The sequence below is a fragment of the Pleurodeles waltl genome, chromosome 10 (assembly GCF_031143425.1).
Source record: "Pleurodeles waltl isolate 20211129_DDA chromosome 10, aPleWal1.hap1.20221129, whole genome shotgun sequence".
NCBI classification, from domain to species: Eukaryota; Metazoa; Chordata; class Amphibia; order Caudata; family Salamandridae; genus Pleurodeles; species Pleurodeles waltl.
The window spans coordinates 61,974,587-61,994,414 of record NC_090449.1 but is presented as its reverse complement, the minus strand read 5'-3'; positions in this window follow the sequence as shown (position 1 = coordinate 61,994,414).

Here is a 19,828-nt window from a genome sequence, read left to right as displayed (position 1 = left end):
ACTCTGGGACAGTCCTGAAACTCATATTAAGTTGGTGTTGCTTTTCCGAAAGGTGTAGTTTCCCTGCCTATTCTTGTGGTCTTTAAGAGCATCAGTAGCCTTCATGCCATGGGGTCAACGTTGCCCCACCTCAACAAAGTCCCCACACAGATAGTCATCACGTTCAATGCATGCACTCTGCATCACATTGGCCCAGCCCACCGAGGAGAACTAAGCCTGTGATGTCTGGAATGCTGTGAGAGAATGCTTTACCTTGGCTATGATGTTCAGTGACATTGCTTTTAGAATATGATGTCCTTCTGATAATGTTCTTGGAAAGAAACGAGAGGCCCTTACTGACTGAAAAGATACTGAGTGGAAAAATGTGAAAATGTGATTCTGGGCTTTAGAGTACACTTTCTACCCATTTTACACTTGCAGCAAGTAAGATAAACTCAATTAGTAAATAAAATGACAAATAACCTCTGAACGTTATTGAAATATACGGGGACCATGCTCAATGAAAGGTAAAAAAAAGAAAACATAACTTTTTTAGCGCTGAAGAAGCATTCAACACTGCGGGCGGACGAGAGTTCATGTGAAAGATTTGGACACGAGAAAGCGTACTGCTCCCTTACTGCACATCCCATCGGAAGAGTGCTTAATTTCTGCTGGTGTTGTTGGTGTTCGTCAGCGGAAGCTATTTCATATCACTAGCACCATGACAGTCTACCACACGAGTCCGCTGTCTGGCTGTTTATTTAATGTGCACACCAACAAACCATGTAACAGTTTACTAGGGTAAAATAAATATCAGCACATACAGGCCATTTTCACAGCTTTGGGTGACTTGGAGTAGTTCAAACTGTTACATTTGTAGCAGTGTGGTAGCACTGGTACTAGCATTTGGCAGCTTTGGAAGGGGCAGTGTGTGGTGCAAGGTAACTAGATACCTAGGACTCTTGCACTTATTTCTTTACAAATTAAGCACTCCACCAATGATGTTATGGGTACCCAGACCTGTGTGCCAGTGGTCACATGGACAATTGATTCTTGAGATACGCCGCTCCATCACTGAGCAGTCTGTACAGGTCATGGAGTCACAAAGCACTAGATCTGAAACAGAACCATTGTGGAGGGAAGCATATGGGAATACTGTGTCTAGAAGAGGGACTGAGAGGCAGAGGTACTCGTTGACGATACTGGATAGATGAACCACAGTAATATTAAGAGCTAAAACTCGATATAATAGAGAAGAATGGGGGCATTTGCATATGCATAGGTTATAATGAAGGTTTGACTTGAGGAAGCCCTTAATGGCCTTTATTGAGTGTCCATGACCTATACATACCTTGTAAGTAGTGCTTAATTTGTAAAAGAGTAAATGAAGGGGCACAAAGTTTTGCTCAGACGCCAGCAGCCAGCGCTATCGAAGGTCAGAGTTCCGAATACCAATGCTGCTTTGTACTCTTGATTTCACTTTATTCCGCTTTCATCCACTGTCAGACCCTCCATGCTTCTTATCTCAAATTTTCAGCTTCTTTTATACCTCTGCTTTCTTTTGTTTTAATTATTTTTCCATCTATCTATTCCTCCTTCCTTTGCCATTTTGTGTTTGGTATTTTGGTCTGGCTAAAGGCCTAAGGAGGAAAAATGTATGCTGCTACCCAAAAATGAGTGCGGGTAGTTGTCACCTGCAAAACATCGGCTCAAATTAAGCACTGCTTTAAATCAGCTGTGTCTGAACTAGCTGAATCCTGCTAGGCACCCTAAACGAAATGCTTGCATATAGAGACCGCGTACATTCGTAACTGATATAATAGTGCAGGTATCTGATTCAAGATCACCTCCGACAGAATCTGATCCAACTCTTGGAGGAACAGGAGTTGACAGTAGCCAGGTCTGATTATAGTCCAGATCTGCAGCTGCACTTCCAGGATACTCCTGAAAAACACTGGTGGCAAAGGATTAGGCGTGTCATATTGACTGACAGCTATCGCTCTCTGACCATTGCGATTCTAAGGTTCATTCTGTTAATCTTGATACGATCTGCAGAAAACTGGACTCGAATAGTGCAAAGCCATTGAGATGAATTAAATGTCTCATTTAGTCTTATTCAGCCTGTGAGCTACTCATATTTTGTCCAATAAGCGTGTGTGAAGACAAAAGGACATACGTCCAGTGCTCCCTGTAGTGGTCCTACTTTTTGCTTGGTCACTTCTTGTTCCCCTTATTTCTTGTGTGTAATCGCAGGAAGAACCGTGTGCATCATGCTTCTGCAAACAGTTGTTGATCCAGTAACAAATATTTGTATGCTTCTGGGATTGCTATTCTCACAGTCTCTTACATTCATTGTCTCCAAACTAGTTCATTTAAAGAATAAAAAATAAAAACATTTCTGGATTGTTCAGGGTAAGGACTACATAAATGAGTCCCTATGACTTGGAAAAGGGCTCACCCAAACCTTGATTCCCCATAGAGCTGTTCGACCCTGGTTCCACGATGGTCAATTGAGTTTCCCTATCTTTTCCTATATTGTGATAAAGCGACAGCAATTATGCTAGCAGTAGTAATGCTAATGAAAGATAACCATGGGCTGGGTATATGTGGATTGTACTTTGCTGCAAATAATAAGATGTGCCTTCAGGGTTTATCTCATCAAGTGCAGCAAGCCAGACACTGCCAAGGAGTTTCAGAAATGAAGAAAGTGAGTCATGCTTCTTTCAGCCGGATATGATGTTTTTTTAACATCCTTCTGATGCTGGTCCTGATGTGAGTGGGGAAGGTAGAGACTATTAGTATCATCAACTTGACCATGGCTTTAGAATGCTCTTCCTTTGAAAACGTTCACCAACCACTGTGTTTGTCTAGGAATTATTATCCTTTGCAAAATACAGCAAATGTTTATTCTTCCTTATAAGAAGGTTGCTCAGGACCAAAGTGTGAAGGGGGATCTGGTCTCCACACCGATTAACTCAGGATGTGCCCAAAGCCTGACCTGTTACCATTTTAAAGAAATGCGCTGAATTTAGGCCTTGACAACATTTATATTTCACAGGCAAAATTTGGAAAATCCCTGAATTTCAAATTGTGTGAAATATGTAAAATGTCTCAAATTTTTACGTAAAGAAAATTAGCAAGTGTTGCTCACTAGCATCTCTTAAATTGTGAAAGAATGGGGCTGGTCCCCAAAACCTTGATCTGGTGGAGCAGTTAACCTTTGGCGTGCCGAATACCCAGGGTGCATAGTGTGGAATTCATCCCAGGCCTCTTTAATCCACTGCCGGGCACTGCCGCCATTTAATCCCACTGTTACCATTCCCTGCTTTCTCCTATCGTGCCATTTCCGTCTTTCTCCTTCTTTCCAGTTTGCGTGTTTTTCTCTCTCTTGCGTGCGGTCACTATCTGATGATGAAAAATAAGTGCTGGTCTCTAGAAAAGAGTGCTGTTGGCCCCAGTGGCAACCACAGGCTCACATTAAACACTGCTAACTGAGGGCTAATTTTTTGAGAAGATACTGAACTGAGAGTCATTTTTTTGCATAAAACCATGCTTCCTGTATCTCAGATAACTTTTTTAATGGAAGTTATATCCTTGCATGAAAATTTTCTTTCAAGATACCACCAACATCCTTTCCCTTCAAAAGTGTGATGTTACATAATTTCACAAAATTCCCACAAATGTTTGTGAAATTTCAATAAAAAGAATGCAATTTTGTGTAACCCTTGCTCTGTTATGGAAGGTGGGCAGTGAAGGTACCAGTGCTAATGCCAGTATCCTCACCATTCTTTAGAAGGGCACAGAGAATGCACTCCATTGGGAGGTTGCGCCTACACATTGCCAAGAGAGGTGTTTCTTACTCAAGGGCAAGTAGTCTAGTTGAAAAAAGGTCGTCATCCTTTAGGGAATTGTCTGAATAAATGTAAAAAAATAGAAAAAGTGAAATCTTGAGTACTCTTTAGGGCAGTTAGATGGGTTACAATTGTAGCTGGATAAGGGCCTGGCACTTGCTCTGTTGAGATTTTGTCAAGGGAGCTACAAAGTGTGCAGAGAAGAGCTCACTCAGTCATCTCTCCCCTCTCCTCTTGAATTTTCACTGAGAAAGTTAGCCATGACTCCTGATGGCTACTGGTGATTATACACAGTGCAGCTGGTGAATGGGAAGCTAAGTAAAATGAGCAATGTTTCAGAAATTAAACATTATTAGTGGGTGTACAATGCATAGTGTTGCTTTCCCATTGTTTGGGCCTGGTTTTCTTTGGTGTTGGACTCCACACAAGCTAGTGTATTAGATCTGGCACTGTATGGAATCGCAGGGGCTTCTGTCCTGTTCCTTCCACATTTAGTGCTTCACGAATCAAAAGCACAGAAAGCGGTGCTTGGATCAATTTTTGGAGGAAAAATATATTTTACAGGCAAAATTATTCAATATTAATGTTAGCACCACTTTGTGTCATTAACCACCACTTAGCATCGCACAAGCCTCACACAAAACCTTAATAGACCTGGTCTTAAAGTGTATAATATGCTGAACAATATATTTGATCTTTATAGATAACAAAGTAAACTACTTTACAAACCTAGCAAAGTTTCAAAGTTTTCAGTCAATCTTTATAAATGTTTCCAAATAAATTAGCCTACTGATTAAAGCAGGGGTCTCAAGCGAGTAGCTCAGGAGCTAGTGGTAGCTTACCACCACCCTTGAAGTAGCTCTCTGAGGTGTAGCCAAGCCCAGGGTATAATTCAGAGAGTCTTTGCATATTATAGAAGGCAGCACTACTCGTCTCAAAACCCCTAGAATGACAGCCAAACCAATGTCATGGCCTTACGATAATAAAACACAAACTGTGTTGGCCTAAGTGGGTCTGTAATATTACCATGAGTCTCCACTGTCAATTTAGCTAAGCCACAAGTAGATTTTGAATGTTGTAGGAGCTGCTCTATCAGTCACACAATGTGTGTGAGCAATGAGCCATGAAAGAAGAGTGCCAGGTGCAGCCTGAGCAGTAAACAGCACTTACTCCCTGATGTGTGGGACCACAGGAGCCAGAATGAAAATGTGTTGCTTGGTGCATTATTAGTCCAAAAGCTGAGGAGAACAGGGTATGGACCCAGAACTGAGAAAATTAAAAGCCCCATCAGTATATGTCTATGTGTGCACATGTATGTGTGTGTCTGTGTGTGTGACATGGTGTCCTTCCCTAATAGTGTTGCTGAGTGTCACTCTATGATAGCATTGTCTGGTGTTAAGGTCCACCAAAAGTTTAAGTTCATCATAAGGGGCTCATCTTTTTAAAAAAAAAAATTTTATGTCCTCATTTCATCACCCACGCTTTGGTTAAGGGGGAAGAGCACAGGGCACGGCAAACAACAGCATGCCTCCAGGTATATGATCCATACCTCAGTTAAGCCGTCCCACCTGTTCTACTTGTTGTACTCTTCCCAATCGTATGTCATCGACCAAGTATTATTACTTTCTTAGACCTGATCGTGACCAAAGCAGCACCCAAAAGGGTAAGGGGAGTTCTAATCATTGGACTTAAGATTTCAAGATTTCAGGAGGATGAGACCAAAAAAAAAAAAATACAACACAAAATGATACACTTATTGATAAACATTTTCCCAGTACATCCAAAAATTGTCTTTTCTAGAAAGGGGAACTCGTTGTTCCATTGTACACATTCGATTTACAGATGCTTGCCAGTCCAAAGCACGGGGAGGAAGAGGTTCAATCCATTTACAACATATTTCTCGTCTAGCTAAAAGGATTAATATGAACAACAAATGCTCCTGGTGTACTGACAATCTCTGGTACTTTGTACCCTGTTCACAAACCCCAAACACCACCATAGAGAGATTTAATTCTAAGTTAACGTTAAAGATTACCTTTAAGATGTTCCCTATATCCCCCCAATACTTCAACAACCTAGAACATTGCCAAAACTTGTGAATATCATCTGCCTTGTCTTCCCCACATCTTGGACAGTTTTTCTGAATTTTCCCAATAGCTGTTAGTCTAGCCGGTGTCCAATAAGGGGCTCATCTTTGTCACACTTGTGTTGATTCAAGTCATAATAGTGCATATAGCATAATAATGTTAATCTTTGACTAACTAGGGCATTTTTGGACTAGTTGTAGGATACTGGCAGCCATAATTAACATACTAAGAGAATGAGTGGATGACTTTTGGCCATCCCGATTTAATGATGGCTGCCCATTACATAATGATGGCCATACCTTATATACACGGGGCATCTTGGATGTCCAGGTGTTCATTCTTGACACAATGGTGGCCCCGGTATAATGGTGGGCATTAATAGCATAAATCAGGCATCCATGGTTAACATATGCGGCCTATGATTGTAATACCTTGGGGTTTGAAGAAGCAGATCTGTCCACGGGATCTATTTGTACTTGTGAGTACTCAATGAAAATGAAATGCTCATGTTTGGAGGGCATGTATGCCCTAAAAATGAAAAAACAATATTTTAAAGGCAAAATTGTTTTTACAGAAAAGTTTTTTTTTCTGGACAACTGAGGTTATTTTTCCAAAATGGAAAGTGGTATTCAATAGAAAAATGTGTATTTTCAAAACTAATACGTATAGTTGTATTATCATATATAGTCACTATTTTACAATGATCAAATTTGCAAGTGGCTTGCAAGGAATTTCCTTGAGCAGCAATAGCCTTTACTGCAGTAAAGGTTGGTAACCCCTGGATTAGGACAATGCTCTTGTCCTCAGCACAACACACTCATGACTGCAGGAATAAGAGGTCGAATATCTCTCCTGGACCCATGAACATCATTTAGGGGTTGGTGGTCACAGTGCTTAATTTGTAAGTAAGAAGGTACCGGTGCCCAAAGCCCTTCTCTTAAATTTGCGGCTGCAGCAATTAAATGTTTGAACACGGAATACTGAGGCGGCGTAATCCTGAAGCCATCTCGGCCTCTTCAGTACATCTAAAGCCAATCCCTGCCCCTTCAGCTCACTCTTGCAGCTTTCTACTTTCTCCCTTTGTGACGCTTTTTCGTTTTTCCTTCCCTCTGTCTGTCCCATATGTGTCTTTTGCTCTCTGCAAATGCTTGAGGCAGAAGAATAAGCACCGGCCCTCAAAAACAAGTGCCGGTGCTCAGCACCAGAAACAACAAGCACAAATTAAGCCCTGGGTGGTCATGGCTTCAACCCCTGGCTTGCCTCTTGCGACCCCTGGCCTCAGAGCTGGCAAAATCAGGGCCTGGAACACAAGGGCAGCTCTGGTTGGGGCTCCACTTTCCTGGGTTTCTATCAATTATTTGTTGCAGAAAACAGTGAATAATATTATTCACTATTTGTGTAATAGAAAAGAGTACAATTATCTGGAATACGACCCTATCTGGCGGTGAAGGAAAGGAAAAAATGCCTTTAAATGCTTGTTGTATGCATGCTTGCAAGTGAGTGTGCGTATGTGAAAGTGTGTGAATGTGTAGGCATTTGTGTGTGAGTCAGAGTAAAGGTCCAGTGGTGTGTGATATCATTTCCGCCACCCTTGGCATTTTGGTGAATTAACGCCCAGGCGTGGACCGCAGGGGCCTGCAGGCGAGTCCCATATGCGCCAATTGTTAAAAAAAAAAAAAAAAAACAGAAGAATCCAGGACCATTCTATTTGCATCTTTCTAACACAGGCAGAAAACAAACTTGATAGTCAACTAGAATAGAGGTGGACGGATTTAAAAAAAAAAAAATCAACACTGAAATGAGAATCCGCTATGTCCCAGCTGCACAGCAGATAATTCAAAACTCAAACTGGGAACATGAGCACTTCAATTTCTAGTTGAAATAAATAAGATTCCGTTTTGAAGAATAATTGCGTTACTTTGCATGACCCCTAAGGGTTGGACAACTTTCAGAGGCACGTTTTTGTAATTTCCATCAAAAGAAAGTGAAAGCTGTCTGCAGTAAATTAAAGAATATTCTTCGAGTCTGGAGGCCGGAAGAGTCTATAGTCAAAGGAAATGTTTAGACTGATGGAAATGAGGCATGGTGCTTTGAAGACTTAATTTAATAGGAATTTGTAGTGGTTTTACACGGGTCTGATGTACACAACTTTTTTTATGGTTTCAAACAGCGTTTCTGACGGTCTGCGACAGTAATAGGGTAATGGTTTATGCATTCCTTCCAAATACCGAGTATTTAGGAGAAGAATCAACGTTTTATTGCCAAACTCCGGTCACTAAACATTGAGTATTTACCGAATCCTGAGGTGGGGCAGTAAGTCATTCCTATAAGGCAGAGGTCTCCATGAGATCATTTTCTTTGTAAAGAGGACCACTGCCAACTTTCAAAAAACTTTAAAAAAAAGTAAACTTAAAAAAATAAAAAAAAAGATTTATTTTACCTATTTATATGCAACATGACGGCCCACTGCCCTCTGCTGACCACCATCTCTGTGATCGCATGCAATCAGAGTAAGCCACTGTTTCTGACCTAACTTATTAATATTCATGAGGTAGATCTCACAACCCTCTCTGAATGAATTTTGCCAAGCAACCAAATAGGTAAAATATCAGCTTACAAAATTCTACATTGATCACAAAACGGTGGAGATCGTTAAATATGGTGACCTGTAAACCTCCAGGGTCCCAGAACTCTCCCGCTAATACCTAAATCAGGCCCTTAATATGAGTCAGGAATCAAAAAATGACAGACAGGGGAATCGTAATCATTTGATTGGACTCTGCTTTTTTAATGTTCTTGATCTGTGTGTGGCATTAAGGAGATGCATGAGACATTTTAGAGAAATCAGTACGATGGATCGAAATCAATCCAACAGTTGTAGGTAATAGAAGTATGACTTACTGACAACATATACATGATGTATGACTTAGCTCCAAAACAGTGCTTAGGTTGGGAATTTGATACTTAATGGTTGTTCCCAGGCCTACTGATGGCTGTGATCAAGAAACAAGAGTGACCACAAATTCACTTGGGACCTGGAGAATATCGTAATAATTACTTTAAAACGGTTCTTAATTAGGAAATCAAATAAAAAATATTAGTATGAAAAGATTTAATAAAAAACTGAAATAACGTGATCAAATCAAAAGTTGTTTTTTAAAACTATACGGTGTTAGGGAGAACCAACATTCTTGGTGCTCAGAAATCGTCACACATATATTAATAAAATTTCATATAGGTTCATCACCCTCAACTTCTGCAAATATTACCTGTGGTACAGTGAGTACATGAAATATTTAAAGGGGTCCATTAAGAAGTTGATGGTTTTTGATCCCTTGGAAATATAGGCTCACCATGAGGACTTTGTATAGTAAGAACCTGAGAGCATGATGGAGACTCTAGGTCATGGCAAAGCAGAAGGGTGGTTGGTTAGTGGTTTTCAGGTGGACGAAAAGAGGGAAACTGGATGGGGGTGTCACTGGTGAGGCAAAATGGATTGGAAAGAGCCAGCTGTGGTAGAGACTTTCGTCCAGAGTTTTTGTCTGCTTTCAGTAGACTTGTACCAGCAGACATCAACACCGTTTAGTGGCTACTGAGTGTGTAGAGAACCTAAGCACTTATTATTGAATATAAATGTACTATTCTGCCGTTTACCAGTTGATTTGCATTAATCCTTTAGTTGAATTTCAAATCCTTTGAATTTAATGATATAGTTTGAATTAGGACTGGATTGTGGAAATACTTTGATTTTTGGAACTTTGCAATGGCTCTTACTTTGTCTACAGCTAATTTAGAAATAACATTTAATGATATTTTCTCAGAGTCAAATCTGAACCTTGACGGCAGGACCAACCAACCACCGATGTGGCACCGGCTGAAAAACCTCTGACCCATTTTAAGTTTACTGCCATAGAAGCAAATATATTTCTTCGGAGATGGCTTCTGCCAGAATATGAAAAGCTCAATGACATTCATTTCAACATCCTTCCAAGGGTGGATTTGGGTGCATTGATTTATTCCAGCACATCAGTGGCATGTAACAGCTCAACCATCCAATGGAATTCTAGTGGGTCTCCACTTCAGGAAGGCCACCTTCTTCTGTCCACAATATAGGGGTAGGAATCTAGAAGTGGACATACTTTCATGAAAGTTAGATTTTTGTCACCTCAAAATTAGAGCCCAAGTCTTCAAGTAACATGCATATAACACCAGTGTTCCTTCATCCTCATTGGCAGTTCAATCCCAGTTAAGACTGTCACTGTAGGTTTTACAGGCCTCCATGTCCCTGTTATTGCATTGTCAACTCAAGATCGCCATGAACACACCCCGTATCAGACAAGAAGACTTTAATGGTTCCTAGGATTAAGAAGAATCAGGTAGAATAACCTCTGTCAGGCAGCACAACTGTACAACAACCCACCCCAGGACATAAGGCTGACTAATCTGTTTTTAGGTAGGGGGTCAGGAACCTGACTGCTTTTGTTTTTATCTTTCCTTTCCTCCTCTGTCTGGAACCACTAGAATGCCTCATGTATTTTTTTTCCATATCTGTCTGTCTGTCTGTCTGTCTGTCTGTCTGTCTGTATATCTATCTATCTATCTATCTATCTATCTATCTATCTATCTATCTATCTATCTATCTATCTATCTATCTATCTATCTATCTATCTATCCATCTGCCTGTCTATCTATCTATCTATCTATCTATCTATCTATCTATCTATCTATCTATCTATCTATCTATCTATCTATCTATCTATCTATCTGTCTGTCTGTCTGTCTGTCTGTCTGTCTGTCTGTCTGTCTGTCTGTCTATCTATCTATCTATCTATCTATCTATCTATCCATCTGTCTATCTATCTATCTATCCGTCTGTCTGTCTATCTATCTGCCTATCCGTCTGTCTATCTATCTATCTATCTATCCGTCTGTCTGTCTATCTATCTATCTATCTATCTATCTATCTATCTATCTATCTATCTATCTATCTATCTATCTATCCGTCTGTCTGTCTATCTATTTGTCTATCCGTCTGTCTATCTATCTATCTATCTATCTATCTATCTATCATCTATCTATCTATCTATCTATCTATCTATCTATCTATCTATCTATCTATCTATCTATCTATCTATTTATTTTCTACCACCTACCAATTTCTGCTATCTATAAAGCTATTTTTTTTGGTTGTTGGGTAAACGTGCACATATTTAATGTTCTCCAGTCTGTACTCTTACAAACATAGGTGTTTGTCACTGAAGCCACAAAAAACACGTTTAAAAATACATTCCTTTGTTTGCGAATTACTTTTTTTACAATGCCACTGCACGCTGAGAAGCTAATATATAATTATGAATACACCTGCAGTCAGTCACAGGCCATTATATCTTTCCCAAACCCCGGGAAAAGTTTGCTTTCACGTGATTACTAACTGAAATAGCATCTTTCTTGTTCCCAGGATGCAGAACATTCCACCTTCTTACCCCGCACTACGGTAGACCAGGCCTCAGAGCCTCCATCATGTAGACAGATGCGTTCAATTTGCACACGAGTGCAAGTGGCCATCTAGGGCTTAGACGCCTCCTCCGTCCGCACTGAACGTGTGCATCACTGTGGATAAAGTGCGGCCTGCTTTATGTCTATTGTTGCTGCAGGCAGGAGTCGGCCTCTCTCTAAAGTGCTTTAATACAAATATCCAGCTTGATACAGGATGTTGAACTTTGCGAACAAAGTGATACGTTTTGTTCCAATCCGCTGAACATCGCTGCTTCTGTTTCTGCTGACAATCTCTGACTCCTAATTTTCGAACATGCATATTCATTAAGTGCCCCTAAAATGCGAACTTACTTAACCAGTTCAAATTATGAGTGATATTTCTTCTATTTCTGGAGAGCTCTCACCTTCTCTGCCCTTTTCATTCCTTTAATACGAACCTGTGCTCGTGGCTATGGCGCGAATTCTTCCTATTGCTTACATTATTAGAGAATGGGCTGTGACCAGCCCTCCTCCAGTCTGTCTTCTGTGTTCCAGTAATGTTGAACTTTTAGTGTTTTAATCAATACTTATCTCCATTTTCAGAAACTAGGGGGCTCATCTACAAACCCCCTGTGCGGCCGTAGCGTCATTTCCTCTGACGTTACGGCAGCGCAGAACATACAAACTGGCGACCATTGCACCAGTTTGCAAACCCTTGCGCCACATTATACCTGTGCCACGTATGATGTAAGCAAAGGAGGCGTTCCCCTGCAAGGAGGCCCTTAGGAATGGTGCGGTGAAAACTACAAGATTTCCCTGCATCAGTCTAGCATCATTATTTTAACACCTGCTCAGGACAGGCATTAACGTGAGGCTGTGCTTTGACCTATCGGCCAATTTTTTACGCTAGTCCAGCAAAGCGCCAGAACTGCTTCCGAAAATTCTGACGCCGTTGTGCTAACAAGCGCCATGGTTCACTGTATTGTAAATACAGCGCTAACATTGTGTCGTTTGGTGGGGCAGGGCTGCGCAAGCAAACTGGTGCATCGTGCTCGATCACCAGTTTGTAGATGAGGCCCTAAATATCATAGCACGATCATTTATTTGGCCCGGGAAGACCCTAGATTGATTAGTTTTGCTCAAAAGCAAGTGGTTGGCACATTTGTATGTCAGTGTGCGAGAGGTGGGAGAGCCACTGAAAGCTCGTGCCTGACTCAAACCTAAAGCCTGGCTCTGGGTCGGCTCAAGGTCCTGTTGTAACCTCGAGACCATAACAAGCTGAGCCTTCATCTGGCTTCTGTCTGTCTGTCCATCTGGCTTCTGTCTGTCTGTCTCCTTCTACCAAGGATGTACGTTATGGCCAGAACTGCCGACCAGGTTCGAGTCTCTGCATCGACTCAGCATCCTGTGTTTCTGGGCAAATCACTCAGTCACTGCCTACGTGCAAGCAATGAATGTGACTTTGTGCAATGTAACTAACGCTCATGTAAATCACTCCATTACCTTCGGTAGAGTTCATGCTATATAAGAACTGTAGAAAAATGCCCAGGGAGGTAAACACAAAGCCTTAACATAAAGAAAGACAATAAATTCACAATCCTGGCAGATCTGTACAAAGTCAAACCAGAAAAAGTGGATCAATTGCGGCTTCCCAAACCACATTGTGTGATCTTTGGCAAGTATTTTATTTTACACAAACTCTTATTTTCCCATTATCTCATAAGAGAGCATTTTCAAATATGTGAGTTCAGAATACTAGTTGTACACAAACCTATTGTTATCGATTTAACAGACTATGATTTTGCTCCATAACAACGTGGGTCACGTACAGTGTTTACATGACAATTGCATTGCCTTTTAGTGCACTAATGGTTTATATTTAAAAACTCAAATTTTTAATGAGTACTTCTCAGGGTTGTGCTATAATGTGATTTATTAATGTCAGTGCTTCACATGTTAAGGCATTTCTTAAATTTTGAAGTGGCTTTATCCTATTTTGTTGTGTAATTTACATAGTAAACAGTTTCAGGGCTCGACTGGTGCATGGTCTCTAATATCCTTTCCACACCCTTGGCGCAACTCTCGCTCAGCTCTTCCTGTAAATCTGTTGGTTTGCTCACCTCTACAGTGCACCAAAGACTAAGGCTGCAAAGTGTCGATTCCACCACATTCTTCTTTAATCCACCACCAGACACCCCCTGCCCCTTTATCTCACTCATGCAAATTTCTGCTTTCTCCCTTTGTTATGTTTTTCCTATTGTTATCTTCCTTCTTCTCCCCCACCATCCTTGTGTTGCTTTTTTCACTGTCTTGCCATTGGGTCAAGTCTGACTTAGAAAAATAAGTACAGGTCAACAAAAATGAGTGTTATGGGCTCCACCTGCTTCACCTGTAACCACCAGCTCAAATTAAGCACTGCCCTAAATTATATATATTTATTTATTTAAAATATAGCAGGAATTTCTTCTATTAATATTAATGTTAATACTGGACCTTTTCTGCAGTACTTACAGGTATGCTCAACATCAGAGGTTAAATAGGAGTGGGCAAATTGCATTATCCCCATATGTGGTATTGGCACACATCCATTCTACCATTTTATGCCCAAACCTGGTAATCTGAAAGCAAAAGTTATGCAATTGGTCAAAGCATAATGAAAACAAAAATTCTGCAATATACACACCGCTCGATAATCCAAGTTTAAGGGAGATTATGCTCACAAAAAAATAGTATCTTCAAAAACCTAGGCCTAAATTTTATTTTCGAACCTGATTTTTATGTGAAATACCTTCTGATGTTGAGAAACAAAAAACACAACTTCCTGTACAAGACAAGAAATGTACCTTAATAAACCTACTGTGACCGTGATACACCTGATAAAGTCTGACTCTGAATTTTTCAGATGCATAAAACTGCACCTTTTCCAAGTTTTTTGGGGAGTAGTTTGTGGGTGCACCTAACACCGCATTTGTACTCTTTCCCAGTTGAAGTCGGGTACATTTTACCTTCTGAAATGTAATGAGGGGTGTGGACTTTATCACAATCAATAATTACAGTGTGCAGTAAACTCCAAACAATTCAGAACTAAAAGGAGTTTAAACAATGGTTTAAAAACTTCAGGACACTCATAATCAGGGACCAAAATGTTGAATAAAAAGTGGATTGAGCTGCCCAATTTAAACTTTTAGAATATTATATCATATCATATTAATTCGGTTTTCCTTGAGCTGTAGTCTGGTTCACCATTTTCTAACATATTTATATTTGTCTCTGGAAACACTCCTGCTTTTGTTTTTGTGTTTTTTTTTCTCTCGATGTTTTTAGATGTAACTCTAGCGTAACCTGTTTCAGGTGCACGTGAAACACCAAATATTCCATTCATTAGTCAAAAGCTGATTAAAAGCAGAATTCCATAACTGCGTTCTCGAGGACCAGGGAATCTTTACAATATACATTTAAATACAATAATTAAGATCGGAGTTATATGAATAAACAGTAATTATCCTAATAATCTGGTGTTACTGAATGCCCACTTTGGCTAATGCCAGGTACAGCAAAAGTCTAATTTAAAATAGCAAACTTAAAAGTAAATATATAATGATCACCTTTAGGCATGAGGGAAATGTAAATTATACAGTGTAGTTCGTGTAAATTTAGCAATGTTACATTGGGCTTGTTATAAAGTACCCAAAATGAAGCCAACGGACCATGTTGCGTACTTACATTTGTTTGCTACAAAATGCATCCTCACATCAAAAATTGATGCAAGTACATTTTTGTGACAAAATATTGACCAAAATGACAGACTTGAATTTCGTGTAGCTTTGTGCAATTATGAATAATTTTCCCAACATTTCACATAATTACATGAAAGCAAATTACACAAATTTTGCACCTCCAGTCACATTATACCGTTTCATCCACTCATTTACATACTGTCAAATGCTGAAGTATTCCAAAGCTCCAGAAACTAACACAAGGCGGAACCTTAAACCACTTGACCATTTCACCACTAATATAGATATTAATTTGATCAACAGATGCCAAAAGAGGTAGATAAAGTATATCTGGGAAAATATGTTTACGTTTAAATACATTCTTTGACAAGTGGATGGGGTTAACGTTGTCTGGATCGTGCCCTCTATCCAGGGCCACTGGAATTATGTGGCAGGAGAGGCCACTTTATGCAGCTGGGTTGAGTATATTATGCTACATGAAAATGCAAATTGTGTGGCATAAGTTGCCACATTTTTCTAAAAATATAAACTCAGTGTTTTGTCCTTTTTTAACTTGGTAACACTGCATGGGCATTAGTTGCACCTCATTAGTATCAGATTACCACCAAAATATAGCCATAAGCAAAAAAGGTGACCAGTCCAGTTTTGCAAAGGGCCTTCCACTGTGCAGCACCATGTGTTGCTGCTATGTTCATACATTTTGAACCGTTTCAGCTAGAAACACAATTTTGTTTTTGTTAATCTCTGCATTTTATGTGGCAGATGATGTATTATATGGCAAATGTGACAGATTTATAATTATGTTACATGGGCCATAGCGGCACAATCACATAATTCCAGTGGCCCTGCCTATAGCCATAGTATGTGCGACAATCTAAACTTAAACAAAGTTTTAGTAATATTGAAATCTGTGCAACATGCTTTTCTGTGATCATTTATAGTACATTCTTTGGAAAGTCTTTATAGTTAGTTTTCTTTTTCATTATGCCCAGCCTTTTGGGAGATATTTTAGATTTTATATCAAAGTAAACAAATATTACTTCTGTACCCTCCTTCTCCAGCATACTGAACATTTGCACTCTGCAAAATTTAGAGCTTTGTGTTGTTAACATGACTTTATAACCCGCATTCTGTGCCAGGGAAATGAACAAGTGAATATCCCTTAGGTTATAAAAGGTTAGATATAAGTTACTGTCTGAGCACAGCTGAAGCAGAACAATAACATGTGGTTATATGTAATGAAGAACATTACAGATTGAAATTTTGAGGGATATGGAATGTTACATGTCTGATCCCATTTAAAACGCAGGTTACAAACTGAGATCAAAGGCTTTTTGGAATGTTCCAGGCCAATATTCCCAGCACCAAGGATAGCTATAGTCCAAGATCCCAAAGTGATACAGAATGTTACAACCTAAAATCCACAGTGAGAATGAATGTTATAGACCGAGACATTCAGTGACAATGATTGTTACATAACACCAACTGAAAAAAACTATACACCATGACTATTCAAAGAGAAACATTATCAGAATATTGCTTCTATTGCATATTTATCAATGTCAATAATTAAGAATTCACATCAATTTCAACAATTATTACTTAGCTTAACTCAGGCAGTACACAATTATCTTTAGTCAGTATACCCAGTAAAGCATAGCCTTAATACAATACATCTTACATTATATATTTCTATGAAACCACTCAAAAAGATAAACAATAGGCCCACAATCATAACTACAATTCACCCAAATAGTTAATTTGCCTAAAAGCAAGGTTAGTGTTGCAAGACATGAATGTTCATATTATCAAAGGTGTTGTTCATCATTTAAATGTATCCTTTAGAAGTCAGGCAACAGTGGATAATTAAAACCATCAACACACTTTTCACAGGACATCTTCAATTAAGAACTCCACCCTCATTAGAACTAATAACATAGTAGGCACTCTTGTGTCACAGAGGTTAAGAGAGGGGGTTCAGTAGTGAAAACAGTAGAAAGTTAGCAAGGTCTCATGGCTAAATCTAAGAGAAATGCTTATTTTGGGCAAACAGTGTACCTGATTTAAACCCGTACCGATCTGGAACAATAAATTGTGATCAGTCCAGAAGCCTTGCAGTTAAAAAGATCTTTGGGTATCTTGGAAATCACCCTGCCTTCATAAAATACTTGTCAGAAAAAAATGGCCTAGCGAATTGATGGTCCAAACCCTCAAAAAATCAAAGAAGGGTGAAACTGGTGATCGGCCTGTGTGAAGTACCACCAGAAAACAGCTGTTCTGTTTTTTCAATATTAAGTATGCACTCTACTACATTGTTTTTCTCACCCCCACTTTGTTATAGATTTTCAATGACTGTTACAGCCTGAAATTTCAAGTGATAACACACATTACTCTGATAAAACCTATAACAAAGGAGGCTATAGTCTGACATCACAAGTAATAAAGTATGTCACAGTCCCAATGGAGAAGGAATGTTAGTCTTTGGTCCCCAGGCAAAAAGAATGTTAGAGTTTGACATCACATATAAGGAAAAAGGGTACAGTCTGAGCATCAATGTGATAAGGAATATTGCTGGCTGAGCTCATAAATGTTACGATTGGTTACAGTCCTATAACACATGTAAAGAAGAAGGGTTGTTACTGAGACCTCCAGTGATGAGGAATGTCACAATGACATTTTAACAGATGAAGAAGTAGTCAGTCTGTAATTGCAAGTGATAATGAATACTAAGGTCTGGGGATCACCGTTATGGGGAATGTTTTAAGTCTGACATTCCCAGTGTTACAATCAGAGCTCTTTTGTGACACAGAATATTGCAACCCTCTGATAAGCCTGGTTACAATCCATTATCACATACAATGGAGAACAGTATATTCTGCTATTCCAAAGAACGAGGAATGGCACAGTCTGGGGTCCCACGTGATAATGTACAGTCTAAGCTACCAAGTGATAACGAATTTTACAGACCACATTTAATGAAGGAGGTTATAGACTGAGTTTCAAATTGATAAGCTATTTTACTTTGTGAAATAACCCACAGAGAGTAGAATGCTCTACATTAAAAAGGAAGGAACACAATGACTAACATTGAAATGTTGGACATGGCCTATACCACCATTATTGGCAACAAGCCACTCCATTGTCTGCCATGGAGCTTGCAACATTTCAATGTTCTAATTTTGGTTATATCCTGAGAGAGCAAGAGGTAAGATATTTTTACAGAATGTGATAATGTAGAATGCAGGAGGATGGCGTCTAACTTCCTAAGTGATTAGGAGTGTTAGATTATGAAACCTCAGTTTGATGGAATGTTATAGTCTGACTTTTTTTTAGGAAACCTCAGTTTGAGAGAATGTTACAGTCTGACTTTTGTAGTCAGAGACCTTCAGTAATGAATAAAGTTACAAGCTGAAATTAGATATATAGAAGAATGAATAGGGTCTGAGATCTCAAATGAGAAGGAATGTCACCAACTGAGATCACAAGTGACAAGAAGTGTCACAGTCTGAAATTCCCTGAGGTTAATTGTGTGATTGTATCTGATCAGAAAGGTTACAACATCTTCCATCAGGGCCTCCTACCTGAGGTTTCATCTGTGTCATTGTACAGCCTACATAGAGGGTACTTAGCTAAGTTCACTATTACAATCAGTCTGATGAGATGTGTTGTAAAACTGTACTTAACATGTGACAAATTGTCAAGAAAGGTGCATGCCAGTCCCTCTTTTAAGATATTATGGTCATTAATTTCGCAATGGAATACAAATTATCAGTTAGGTATTTGTACACTATCGTAACAATATATTCCATTTTCCATTAATATTACACATGCATCACACTTGTAATAAGAACTATATTACCCAACTAATCAATAAATAATTCACAAATGACTGATATTAGGATAGATACAATAGAACTAGGGAGAAGGAGAGAGGTGAAAGAAAAAAAAAGGTCTAAAAAGTGGCCAGTGTCTTCTAAATATAACTGTTGTAGAAATTTGGCCTATGGGCTTTATGACACATATTGAAGCTATTACAGTTCCTCCAGCTCTTTAAATATGGTATTACGAGTTCGCCAATTTATTAGGCCCATTGGCAGATGCTACAGGTGCACTTGTAATGGACCATTGGTTAAGGAGTTGGCGGGAACAGCCTAATGCTGCCTGATCCATAAAAAAAACTCCAGGATTCTTGCCTTCGACAGGGGAGGAGGGTGTTGTGAGTGCGGTCCATGGATTTTGCCCATGTTGTATTTATTCAATGAAGGAAGACATATTTAAGTACCATGTGTACTGTAGGTGGCAATCGTGATTACTTGCTGGCAAAGGTAAAGTCAGCTACTTCAGTGTCTCTTGATTAAAGAAAATAGGAAGAAAGATTGAAAGTCTGAATAATTTCAATGCAATGTCAATAGAAGGCAGGCAAGCCTAATTCCTGCTCCTAATCCGCTAGCAGTGACAGCCACCGTGCTGACACCAGATTGGCGCCTCCTTAACACATGCTTTCACTTTCATACTTATAGTGCATTGCAAGTGACTCAGAGTAACAATCTGTTTATTGGGCACAATGTACAGAAATGTCATCCAAACCCAGCTTTAATTGAAGAAAAGGAAAGGAAATGCCAAGAAATGTCAGAAAAACATTCAAGTAGTGCACAACTGCCCAAAGAAAGCATCCAAAAAATGCCCCGCTGTCTTCTCA